At 44.1% G+C, this 12,712-nt stretch overlaps 1 protein-coding gene across 2 annotated transcripts in view; it reads right to left on the bottom strand.

Moving 5' to 3' along the window:
- The window catches only part of JADE3 (jade family PHD finger 3), a 155,289-nt gene extending 144,441 nt beyond the window's left edge, over positions 1-10,848 (bottom strand). The window contains exon 1 of one of the 2 annotated variants that reach the window (XM_025372683.1): positions 10,790-10,848. The gene's annotated coding sequence lies outside the window, so the exon portion shown is untranslated. Of the gene's footprint in view, positions 1-10,410; positions 10,698-10,789 lie in introns of those variants that run through there. The other variant, XM_025372682.1, reaches the window with a different exon arrangement.
- Positions 10,849-12,712: the final 1,864 nt, after the last annotated feature.

The following is a 12,712-nucleotide window of genomic DNA, read 5'->3' on the forward strand; positions in this document are numbered from 1 at the left end:
CAACTACTTAGGAGCCTGAGATGGGAGGATCGCTTGAGCCCAGGAGGTCAAGGCTGCAGTGAGGTATGATCATGCCACTGCACTCCAGCCTGGGTGACAGAGCGAGACTCTGTCTCAAAAGCAAAAACACAAAAACAAAAAAACACAGGCCAACTCCTGACCAGATTAACACAAATCCCCATAAATATGTTCTTCTCCAAACATATCAAATATTAACCTAAGCACTGCCCATGTTCAGCTTTTGGCATATTTGGGAGGCGTAACAAAAGGCAAGAAAACACTCCAAGTGACAAAGGAATTATTAAATCCAGACTCAGTAAATGCAGATGTTGAGATTATCAGAAACAAAACTTAAAAGAACTATGATTAATATCTTAAAGACTCTAACATAAAAAAGACAATATGCAAGACCAGACAGATAATTTCAGCAAAGAGATAGAAACTGTAAGAATGAATCAAAGGGAAATGCTAGAAATTAAAAAAAAAAAAAAAACAGCAAGAAAAACAATGGGCTCAACAGTGGACTTGACACAGCCAAGGAAAGAATCAGTGAGCTTGAAGACCAAGCTTATTGATCAGTCAATAAAAATTAAAAAGAGACAAATTAATGAAAATATTGAAGAGCATTCAAGAACTGTGGGGTAATAACAAATAATATAATACACTTGTAATTGGAATCCCAGAAAGAGAGAAAAAAAAAAAAAAGAACAGGATAGAAGAATTATTTGAAGAAATAATGGCTGAGAACTTTCCAAAATTAGTGACAGACAACAAACCATAGATATAATAAAGTTCAGAGAACACAAAGCAGGATAAAAATGAAAAAATTTTAAAAGCCACAGTTAGGCATATCATATTCAAGCTGCTGAAAACCAAAGACAAAAAGAAAACCTTCAAAGTAGTCAGAGGAAAAATGACACATTAACTATGGAGGAACAAGGATAAGAATTACAGCAGCCTCAAACTAACGTGGGAACAGAGAGCCAAACACCACATGTTCTCACTCTTGGGTGGGAGAGTTGAACAATGGGAACATATGGACGCAGGGAGGGGAGCATCACACACTGGGATCTGTCCGGGGGGTGTGGGACTGGGGGAGGGATAGAATTGGGAGAGGTGCCTGAAGTGGGTAATGGGTTGATGGGTGCAGCGGGCCACCATGGCACGTGTATACCTACGTGGCAGACTTGCACGTTCTGTGCATGTATCCCAGAACTTAAGGTATTAAAAAAAAAAAAAAAAAAAAAAAAGAATTACAGCAGCCTTCTTCTCAGAAACTATGTAAGCCAGGCAATGGTGGAGTACTATGTTGAAAGAGGAAAAAAACCTGTCAACCCACGAAAGTGTCCTTTCAAAAGTGAAGAAAAATGAAAACTTTCTCAAACAACCAAAAACAGAGAATTTACTGCCAGCAGATCTGCCCTCAAAAGATAGGTTAAGGGAATTCTTTAAGCAGAAAGACTGTGATCAAGGTAGGAAACCTGGATTACCATAAAGAAATTAAGAGCACTGGAAAAGGAATAAATGAAGGTAGAATACAGTCTTATTAAACATTTGAAAAGCCAATTTCCCAAACACCAGCTAAGGGCCAATCGTGCACATTGGCCTTCTAAAGATAGCAGCCTCAGGCCTGCTATGTTAACTCTTTTCTGCACAACACAGTATATTTTTTTTAAAAAATCCTACAACATCATACTTGATGGTGAGAGATGGAATGCTTTCCAAGATTGGAACAAGTTAAGGATGTCCTCTCTCACCACCACAATTCTGAAAAAGAAAAAAGCCAGGCCAGGTGTGGCGGCTCGCACCTATAATTACACCATTTTGGGAGGCCAAAGCAGGAGGATCACTTGAGGCAGGAGTTCAAGACCAGCCCGGGAAACATAGCAAGACCTTATCTCTGCACAAAAAATATTTTAAAATAGCCGGGCATAGTGGCATGTGCCCATAGCCCCATCTACTCAAGAGGCTGAGACAGGAGGATCACTTGAGCCCAGGAGTTCAAGGCTGCAGTGAGCTATGATGGGGCCACTGCACTCTAGCCTAGGTAATAGAGCAAGACCCTGTCTCTTAAAAAGTAAAAAAGGCCAGAGGTAGTGGCTCATGCCTGTAATCTCAGCACTTTGGGAGGCCAAGGTGGGAGGACTGCTTAAGACCAGGAGTTTGAGACCAGCCTGGCCAATACAGTGAGACCCTGTTTCTATAAAATTTTTTTTAAAAATTAACTTAAGCATACCCTGAGAGAAAAATTGTAAAAAGCCAGAGTACTCATATTATCTGATTTCTAGGCTTATTATAAAGCTATAATAATCAAGACTGTGTGTTAATGGAGAAATGATAGCTACATTGATCAATGCAACAGAGACCCCAGAAATAGATCCACAGAAGCATAGCCAACTGATTTTTGATACATATGCAAAGGCAATTCAATGGAGAAAGGATAGTCTTTTCAACAAGCGGTGCTGGGACAACTAGACATCCATATGTGGAATATGAACCTCAATACATACTTCACATTCATGGCAGGACAGAATATAAAACGGTAGAACCACTTTGGAACATAGTTTGGTAACTTCTGTCAAAGAAAAATCCACTAATCCCATTCCTACGTATTTACCCCAATAAACCGCAAACTTACGTCCACACAGAGATCTATCTGTACACTAATGTTTACCACAGCTCTATTCATAACTACCAAGAAACTGGTAACAACCAAGTTGTCCTTCAACAGGGGAATGAACAAACTGTGGTATATCCATACAATGGAATAGCATTCAGTAATGAAAAGGAACAGGTTATTCATTCACATAATATGGATGAATCCACTAAAAGCAAGAATTAAAAAAGGCTATATATTGTATGATTCCACTCATGTGACATTCTGGAAAAGGCAGAATTATAGTTTAAAATTCAGAAGTACACTATTGTGAGGCATTTCTAGGGGGAAAAAGTGGCTAGATTTTTTTTGAACAGGAATAGCTCTGATCAGGTCAACTTGGACAGAAGTCTATGGAAGTTCACATCACTATATATCATCTCTTTAAAAAAATGTATTTAACTTTTAAAATAAGAAAATATATTCACATTGCTTAAAATTCAAAACACATACATAAAAGTTTATGTACTGAAACGTCTCCCTCTCACCCTCTACCTGCTTGGTCATGCATGCTCCAAAACTATCAGTGTCTTCAATATTCTTGATTGACCCTTAGGATATTATTGATCTTTTGCTACTACAAGCAATACTCCAATTAATATGCAAATATTTGTTGAATAAATTCCTGGAAGTGTTTGTGGGATCTAATGATGTATGTGTTTATAAATTCTGACTGCTCTTTCAAGTCACTGACTTTTAAAATGTCAGAGATTTTTAATTTTTATCCTAGGAGGAAAGAAGAAAAGCTAAGATTCTACCACCAGGCAATTTTCTGGAGGAATGTACATCTCTTAAGACACGCAAAATGAGCCTTGTATCGTTTCCCACACATACTTCCTAGGGTCCAGTTGCATTTTCATGTAATATATTTCAGGCTACAAGCTGTTGTAAAGCCTATTTCAGTTACGTGGAAAGTGTTACTTCTGAGATCTTCACAAGCAAAGGTCAAAGGCTGATGCCCCAAATTGGTAATTCCTGGCCACTCACTTCACAGTGCAATGCTGGATTTTTCACTGCAACCACAGGAAGATTTTTAAATCTTGCCCAATTAAAACACATCTACAGAGAATCCCTTGTCCTTATTACCAATGCTCAAATAAGGATTTCCTCTCTTAGGTACAAATTATAAATCACATAAAGGTTCCAAGGAAAGACTGCAAATGTTTCTTTCATCTCTTAAGTGGTCGTGGTTCCCAAGTAACAGTCTTTTTGCTTGACCACAAAACCTAGCAGAGTCTAATACACTAGGGTTTTCGTGATAATGCTTGAATGGAAGGTTGAGAAAATCTAGGGACTCCTTTGAATAATAGCCATGCAAGATCAGAAAGCAGTTAAGCCACTCACAAGAATATCTATGTCCAAAACCACACTGTCTCCCGTCGGCTTCTTCCTAGAAAAACCATCACTCCATTCCACACTCGGTGGAAGAGGTGTTACCAATGGCACAATCACATTATTTAGTCTCTAGAATACACTACATTCAGAAATGGGTGTTTAATAAGATTTATCAAAGGTTAAGAGCTTACATTCACTGCTAATTATTATGAATTATTGCAGTAATGGCCCCCAATTTTTTCACATCTCCCTGTATCCACACCTTTGAATGGTCACCTCCCACAATGACTCTGGGCTTGGCCACAGAAGCACTTCCATGCTTTAGCTTATAGGACAATAGCAAATGTGACACAGCAAACATTTGAAAAGTGCTTGTGTACTGGTGCTTGCTCTCAGTTGCTACTCTGTGACTTCAAGACTACCATGTTAGTAAGTCCAGACTAGCCAGCAGGAGGGCAGACCACATAGAGTGGAGATGAACCATCCCAGCTTAGGGCCTCCTAGACCAACCAGCCTGCCAACCAACAGATGTGTGAGTAAGGCTATCCCAGATCATCTAGGCACCAGCTAACCACCCTCCCCCAAAAAGCTAATTGACACAGGCTACTTAAAAGTAAATATGTTTGTGGCCTAGTACTTATGGGAAGGGAAACAGAACACTGGTTTTCCTCCTGTGAAGTTTACTCTGTAGATAAGAAATAGTTTCAAACAGAAAAACTTCCAGTACCTGGATGAGAATAAATAAATATATAAGTATTGAAAAAATACTTAAGTCTTCCCAGATTCTAACAAATGTGCTGTCTGCCATCACAGATGGCACACACATGCAAAAAACAAAAAACATAAAAAAAATTTCCATTTAGTCACTGAAGTATCTTTATCATGATATATTTAAACCAAAGTCTTATACTCGACAGTTCCATTTCTAACACTGAACAACAACTCAGGTTTCCAGGAATTATGTTTTCTCTCAATTCTACTTTTTCCCCATGTGACAGGGATCAGTGAGAGCTGAAAGAGCTCCCTTAATGCAGCCTAAAAAGCATCAGCTATATGAGCCTAATTAAACCTCCTTCTAGAAGCATTCTGAAGGACCAACTTCTTCCAGCATCATAGAAACTCTTTTTAGCCATGTTAATGGCAGTCAATAAAAACTGTTTAAGACCTACACATTTGGTCTGGGGACATTGCCTCTATTGGATTGCAAGGTGGGACACTGAAGGGGAAATGACTTTCTTAAACCATTTTTGTTTAGGCCTCGCTATATGCTTCTCTGGATGAGAGAGAGAGAGAGAGACCTCCAATTAGAGAGAGAGATAGAGAGACCGAGAGAGAGAGAGAGAGAGAGAGAGAGAGAGAGAGAGAGAGAGAGAGAGAAACACCTCCCATTGTACTTGGAATAAAACACAAGCTTCTTAATGAGGTCCTGTAAGGCCCTGTCAATCTTTCCCTGCCCACCTCATCTCTCTTACCCCAGTTCCTAGCCAAACCTCTGTGGATCATTTCCATATCTCTCTCCCACCTCAGTGCCCTCACAACACCTGCTGCTACCCCTGCCTGGCAATCCCTTCTCTCTAACTTTTACCTTGCTTATTCCTGCTCATTCTCAAGGCTCAGGGCACCATGCTGGTCTCCCTCACAGGGACATTCTACCTTATACTTGCTGCGTGACCTTGGGCAAGTTACCTTTGCTTCACCTTTCTGAGTCTCACACCTCAGAGAGAGAGAGATTCTCTGTTAGTTAAGCACTTAGCACAGTACTCGGCACACAGGAAATGTTTAAGAAATAATTGCTGCTGTTATTGTTATTATCCTATATGATAATGTCCATCATAGCTCTTAGTGCAATTAGATATTTATTTGTTGAAAAAAATAGAAACACACCCCCCTCCCCAGCTTGGATCCCACCTTAATACCTATTACTTTTCAGGCAATTTCCCCATATATTGCATTTTTGTAGAGTAAGATGAAATGAATGTTTACAAAGCATTGATTAATTCTCACTACCACCCTCAGAGATATGGTTTGACAAAGAAATTGAGGCACAGAGAAGTTAAGTAACTGGCCAAGAGCAAGTGGTAGAGCTAAGATTTGAATCCAAGTTGGCCTGACCTCACAGCCTGTGCTGGGTATATGACACCAAAGGCTTCCCTAACTCACGAACCTTGTCATCTAAGAGCAGGCCTCGGAGAAGATAGATCTTCATAGTTACATCCATCCCAAATGACTCCCAGAGATCTACTCCTCAGATCCTTAACCAGGATGGTGCTCCCATCACTCCCTGTGAACCCCTTCAGCAGAGCACTCTTCCCCCTGACTATGAGAAGATGACTTAATTCCTTTCCACTCGAAGTTGAGCTGTAAAGGGGATGATTATCTTTCACCTCTTATACCCCTAGCAAACAGAAAGTATTCAATACATGTTTGCTGAATGAATTAAATGAAAATCTTGGAGAATATATTATTGTTACAAAGTTGGGGAGTGGAGTGAATTTTCATTAACAATATTAAAGTTTGGCATAGTTAAGAACAAACTTGACAAGAATGGTGAGAAAAGTGGGGTTTATCTTAACCACTTTTACAATTGATAACGATTTCTATATCTAGCCCTAGAGATTCTACAGAGTTTACAAACTGTGTGCTTCATAGCTGTAGGTAGACTTTGCTCTACCTCTGGGACCCTGCCTCACCAACACTGTTCTGCTATACCCAGTGGCTGCAACTAAGCCACTGTTCAGGACAGGATGCCCTTGATAAGTACCAATCTCTCAGTGATGACTAACAAATGGCTTGAAAGAAAGAACAAATAATAAATCTCAGTGATTACTAACAAATGGTTTGGAAAGAGAAACAAAAAGAGCAAGTGATAAAGCAAATGAGAGCAAACTGTTAATAATTGAGAATATAGTGAGTTCTTTGAACTATTCTTGTAACATTTTGTAATTATCAAAATAAGTTTTTAAAATCTAAAGAAGAATGTGTCCCAGAAGATTTCAACACACAAAGTCTAGTGTATTGGCCATGCTGGTGTCATATTTTCTTGTCATGTGTCTCAAAAAAACAAACAGACAAAAAAACAAACAAACAAAAAAAACCACATTCTAGGCTCGGGTTTCCTTGCCCAGCAGCCAATACCAAGTGAAAAGGAGCTCCTTGGGTAGCAGGGCACAGCCATGGTTCCTGGGTTGTGGCAAAGATTAAATTATTTGCTGCTTGAAAAGTACTGATGAACTTGTAGGTGTCTCCTATTGGTCAAAGCCCCAGTACTATTTTCCCACACTAGGTCCTTTATTCAGTTGGTTGCCTTCTGAGTTATCACCTTCCTTTTCACAAGCCTAGCTATGAAATCAGGCAAGTTTTTCCCAAGACCCTTTTTCTCTTACTTTCTCCCAAGAAAAGCACAGAGGCAGTTCTAATGGTAAGAACTTTGCTGCTATTGTCTATGAAAAAACCTACAGGAACAAGGCAAAAATAACCATGGGGGAGTCACAAAGATTCCAGAAAACAAAACTCAAAGTGGTAGTTATTTGGTCTGTAATGATCACTTACTTGCTAGTAACCATTTATCCTTTTATCACTTCTATCCATTCATCCTAGATCCTCCCCACCATGCAAACCAGAATGCTTCAGCTTTCCCAGCCAATGTAACTGGAACAACAGAAACTTGTGAGCCATTAAAGTGTCCCCACGTTAGGAGAGTGCCAGACAGGTGTCACCTAACACTCACTTCTCACCTATATTGTGGGGCAAGTCAAGATCATAGTAAATTATACCTCAATGAGAGATTTTCTTAATGTAAGACAGCATATTACCTCTGTCTTCTCAGCTCCTATTTTGTGTAAGCTCAACAAGGAGATAGGTGCATTATGTCCCATGATAATGTTCAACTTCATTTTTGGACTGGCTCTCTACAACTCTGATCAAGGCTTGTAAGAGCCCTCTAACGCCATGTTTTCATCAACACCTGATGCCTCCTACCTCCCCCACCTCCTCCAAAATACTTGCCTAGTTCCAAACAGACCTCAAAGTAGTGGGCAGAAAGAAGATACAGCTTTGTGTAGGTTAGGGGAAAAAAATGGGTTGTTATGGTTGGTGGAACACAAGAGAGGGAAAAGACAAGCATTATTAAAGGAGAGAACCATACAAAACCTACAAGTCTTCAACACCCTTTCCTCTTTAACTTTCACCAATCCATACTTCTTAGCTATGATGCCAGCCCTACACCATCACCTGTCCTGCTCCTGGGAATCTCCCCTACGGGCCTGAAGGTGGGTCACAACACTTCAGGGAGGAGTGGGAAACCTTTCTCTACTTTTTTCTACCTGTGACCAGATTCACATCGCATTGCTGAGGGCAAGCAACATGACTCAGAGAAGGGGGGAGAGAGAAAGTGTGAATTCTAGAGCCAGCCTTGCACCCCTGAGTACTCCAGAATTGACTGAACAGAAAATGCAAGGCAACAATATTGGGTTAAAAGCTATTCTCTAGCAAACAAAAGCGTAAAGAAGAGCACAACTGGAGAAAAGGTGGCAATGATGGTGGCTAACATCGATTGAGAGTTGAATACACGCTGGGCACTGAAACACTTCTCAAAGATCTCAGGTAATCCTTGAAGAGAGGGTATTATCCTTTTACAGTTCAAGTATTTAAGCTCAGAGCTCACTTTAAATGAAAGAGAAAATGATATGGAGGTAGAATACTTCTAGGTTAAACAAAAAAGAAAAAAAAAATCTATTTTCACTTATCCGAAGAGTAATCACATGATGTTACAAAAGCATGAGAACCACACTACTCAAAGGGTACGAAGGCCGGGACCCACATTCCCATTGTCTACAGATGTTTTGGAAGTATTAAACTAAATAAAAACACAATGCTTTGTTCAGACCGACTCCTCTCTCAGCCCTACTCTTTCCCCCCTCCCAGACCTAGGCTGACAAGAAGTGGCCAAAGGGAAAGTATTTAAGAAGAGAACTGGTCTAGGAAAGTGGATTGCGGGTTGCTTAAACTAAGCAAAGACGTTGTGCAACCAGTTTTTACCTAAATTATTTTTCATTACTTCCCAAATTTAGAGAGCAGCAGTTCACTTTATCAGACTGAACACAGGGAATGAGGTCGCCTTTCCCTCCAGGCCACCACTGGAATCACCTTCAACACGGTTTCTGACTTCTTACACAATCAGAGGGCGGGAGGGGGGAATCTCATCCTCAGCTTCAGAGATAAACGCACCTCACGGCACACACACACACAAAACAACTCGCGCACATCTGAGGCCATGGATTTCCTTGCAACTCAAAGTCGGAGAAGCGGCCAAACAAGTTTCTTGCCAAATCCCTAGTAGCTACATATGTCCCAGGGCTGCACAGCGATAAAAACTTTGAAACATGCCTCCACATACCACCATTGTGGTCACTCACTCCAGATCCCGCCACCCACTCCTCACAAATAACAAACGCAGGCTGCTCTGTGCAATTTAAAGCTAGGCTCCACCGAAGCACTGGCTCTGCTCTGAAAAGCGGGAGAAAAAGATTGAAGGCTATTTAAAAAACTAAACAAACAAAAAACCAAAAAAGAAAACAAAACAAAAACAAACTACGGCCCTCGGGGCGGAGGGAATGAAACGAACTCGAAAGCTGGAGAAAAGTTAACTTTGCCGTGCCCAGCGGTGGGAAAATTTCTCCGAAAGACTAGCAAAGCCCTCACGATTTTCCCACCCCGGGACCGCCCGACGCTCGGCGGCCACGGACCCGCAGTTCGAACAATGCCGCCAGCGGGAGGGAAAGTTCGCCGACCCGCCGGGCGCCCGCGCTCTCGCTCCCGCCGGGTGGGCACCCGAGCTCCCCGGGGTGCCTCGCCGCACCCAGCACCACCCGTTCTTCCCTCTCCAGGCACTCGGTTCTTTCCGCCCCCCAACATCTAAACAGCCAGGGCGCGCCCTCGCTCCCTGGAGCATCCGACCCCTGGCGGTCGACAGAGCAGGTCCTCCCGCCACGGGTCTGGCCCCGTCAGCCCCGAAGCCAGGCAAAGGGCAGGGACGGAGGAGGGGGCGCCAGGAGGGGGCACCGGAGGAAAGAGCCGCAACAGTTATGGCGCTCAATTCCTGCCCGGTGTAGCCGGGAGCTGCAGCCAAGCTCGCGCGTCCGCCCCCGCCCCCCGCCCGGGCCACCAAGCACTGCCCGGGCTGGCAGAGGGGCCACTAGGCACTTTACCTCAGCCCACACACGCTCTCGGCCCCAAGGCGCCGGGGACGCCGGAGGCGACCACGATGTGGAACCGGAGCGACCCGGAGCGCGGCGAGGCCGGGCCGGGACTGTGCGCTCCGCGCCGCCCGCTTCCACTCCCGGAGGCCGCCGCTCCCGCCGCCCACCCGGCGCGACGCCCCCAACCTCGCCCGCGCCGGGTCCGGCCTCCGCGGCGCCTACCTTCGCGCAGCTGGCTCGCGGCTCCTGCCCGGCTCCACGCCGCGGCCCGGCAATGTGCCGGGTGAGTCCGGTCGGAGTGGTAACCGCCCCCCTAACCGCTCGCTTTCTTCTCTTCCCTCCCTCGCACCTGCCCCTTAATCCCCTCCTCGCCCCCGCCCCCCGCCGGGGCCGCCCCCCGCGCCTCAGCTCCCGCCCTCGGCCCTCGTCCGCCCGGCCCGTCAGGCCTCAGCGCTGGGCAGGCGGTTGGGCGGCGGCGGCGGCTGAGGCGGCGCGGAGCACTATTGTATTCCTGACACTGTGCGCTCCCACGCTCCGCCTCTTCCCTTTCCTTCCTCCCCCAACCTCTCCTCCCACCCACCGCCGGCCGCGCTCGCCCTACCGGAGCGGCTCCCAGCCGTCTGCCCGCCGCGCGTTCTTCTGGCGGGCTGGGCGCCGTCGCCACCCGCCGCCTCGACGCCCCGCCCACTCGCCGCTCCCGCACCCGCGGCGCCGCGTCCCAGGTGGGCTCCCCTCCCGTCCAGCTGGGTGCGCCACTGCCCGAGACGCCCCAGCCCCGCCGAGCGCTAGAGAGGACGAGGTGCGGATGCCTCGGCTGTGTTGAAATACGGACTAAGCTTTTCATGGCCCCTTCCAACTCTGAAGTTCCAAAGTGGGACTCTCATACATGAACTCGGCGGCCGTTATTGATTTATGTCGCTTGTGCTTGAATTACCTGTAATAATAAAGCCAAAGTGGCTATTAACAGAATTCATTTGGTCAGTTGCCAGCACAGGTGGTTTGTGATGTTGTGTGGCTTTTTCGATGTGTCCACTGGTTAGGCTACAGCCCACAGTTATTTGATAGAATGTCAATCCAGGTGTTGCTCTGGAGGTATTTTGCTGATGTAATTAAAGCTCCTAATCAGTTGACTTAAAGTTAGGGAGATAATCCTGGATAATCTAGGTGGGCCTGAAGGAATCAGTTGGAAAGCCTTTCAATCAGGGCTGAGGGTGCTCAGTACGTTAGAGAAAGAATTTCCCCTATGGATGACACCTTTGGCCGGTGCCCATTGGTTCTAGCCTTCTCCTGATCTTCCCTTCCTGACTGCGTGCCCTACAGGTTTTGGATTTACTTAGCCACCACCACAATCGTCTAAGACAATAGCTTCGAAGAAATGAACGAACAGGGAGTGTATATACATATATTCCCACCACGCGTTCTTCTGGCGGGTTGGGCGCCGTGGGTGTGGGGGGGTGTGTGTGTGTGTGTGTGTGTATATAATTTCCTACTGGTTCTGATCCTTTGGTTGAATCCTAATATAGATGTTTAAGCAACAAACCTTTTTGGCTTACCTCTCTGGGTTTGGAAATGTACTATATGCAACTATGATGAACTCATACTCATTCTCTTTCTTTTCTCTTTTCCTTTTCTTTCTTTCTTTTTCTTTTTCTTTTTTTTCTTTTTTTTTTTTTTGAGTCAGGGTCTCGCTCTGTCGCCAGGCTGGAATGCAGAATGCAGTGCCTCGATCTTGACTCACTGCAACCTCTTGGCTCCCTGTCACCCAGGCTAGAATGCAGTAGCGAGATCTCTTGGTTCCCTGCAACCTCCACCTCCCAGGCTCAAGTGATTCTCCCACCTCAGCCTCCCAAGTAGCTGGGACTACAGGCACATGCCACCATGGCCCGATTTATTTATTTATTTATTTATTTATTTATTTATTTATTTGGTAGAGAAAGAGTTTCACCATGTTGCTCAGGCTGGTCTTGAACTCCTAAGCTCAAGCTATCTGCCTGCCTGGGCCTCCCAAAGTGCTAGGATTACAGGCATGAGCTACCGTCCTGGTCTATTTTCATTTACATTTCTAGGATGAACAATAATGTAGGCTCTTTTGTATTTTGTCTGTTTTCCATGTCAAAGATCTAGTTATATTCCATAATATGGAAATGTGTGAGTTCTAAAATATTCGTAGTCTTTCAGACTTATCTCACTTTATTATACTTATTTAAAAATAATTATAGATTCACCAGAAGTTGTAAAAAGAAAAATGTACAGAGTGGTCCCATGTACCCTTTGCCCAGTTTCCCCCAACGGTTATAGATAACTATAATACAATATAGATATTAACATTAATACAATCTACAGACCTGTTCCAGATTTCATCAATTTTTCATGCACTGATTTCTGAGTCTGTGTATATAGTTCTGTGCAATTTTAACACTTTAAATTTGTGTAATCACCACAATCAACTTTTTCTCCACCACAAAGATTCCTCCTGCTACACTTTGTAGTCACAGTCACCGCTTTCTCCTGCTCTAATTTCTGG

Source organism: Theropithecus gelada, chromosome X (assembly GCF_003255815.1).
Source record: "Theropithecus gelada isolate Dixy chromosome X, Tgel_1.0, whole genome shotgun sequence".
Taxonomy (NCBI): Eukaryota; Metazoa; Chordata; class Mammalia; order Primates; family Cercopithecidae; genus Theropithecus; species Theropithecus gelada.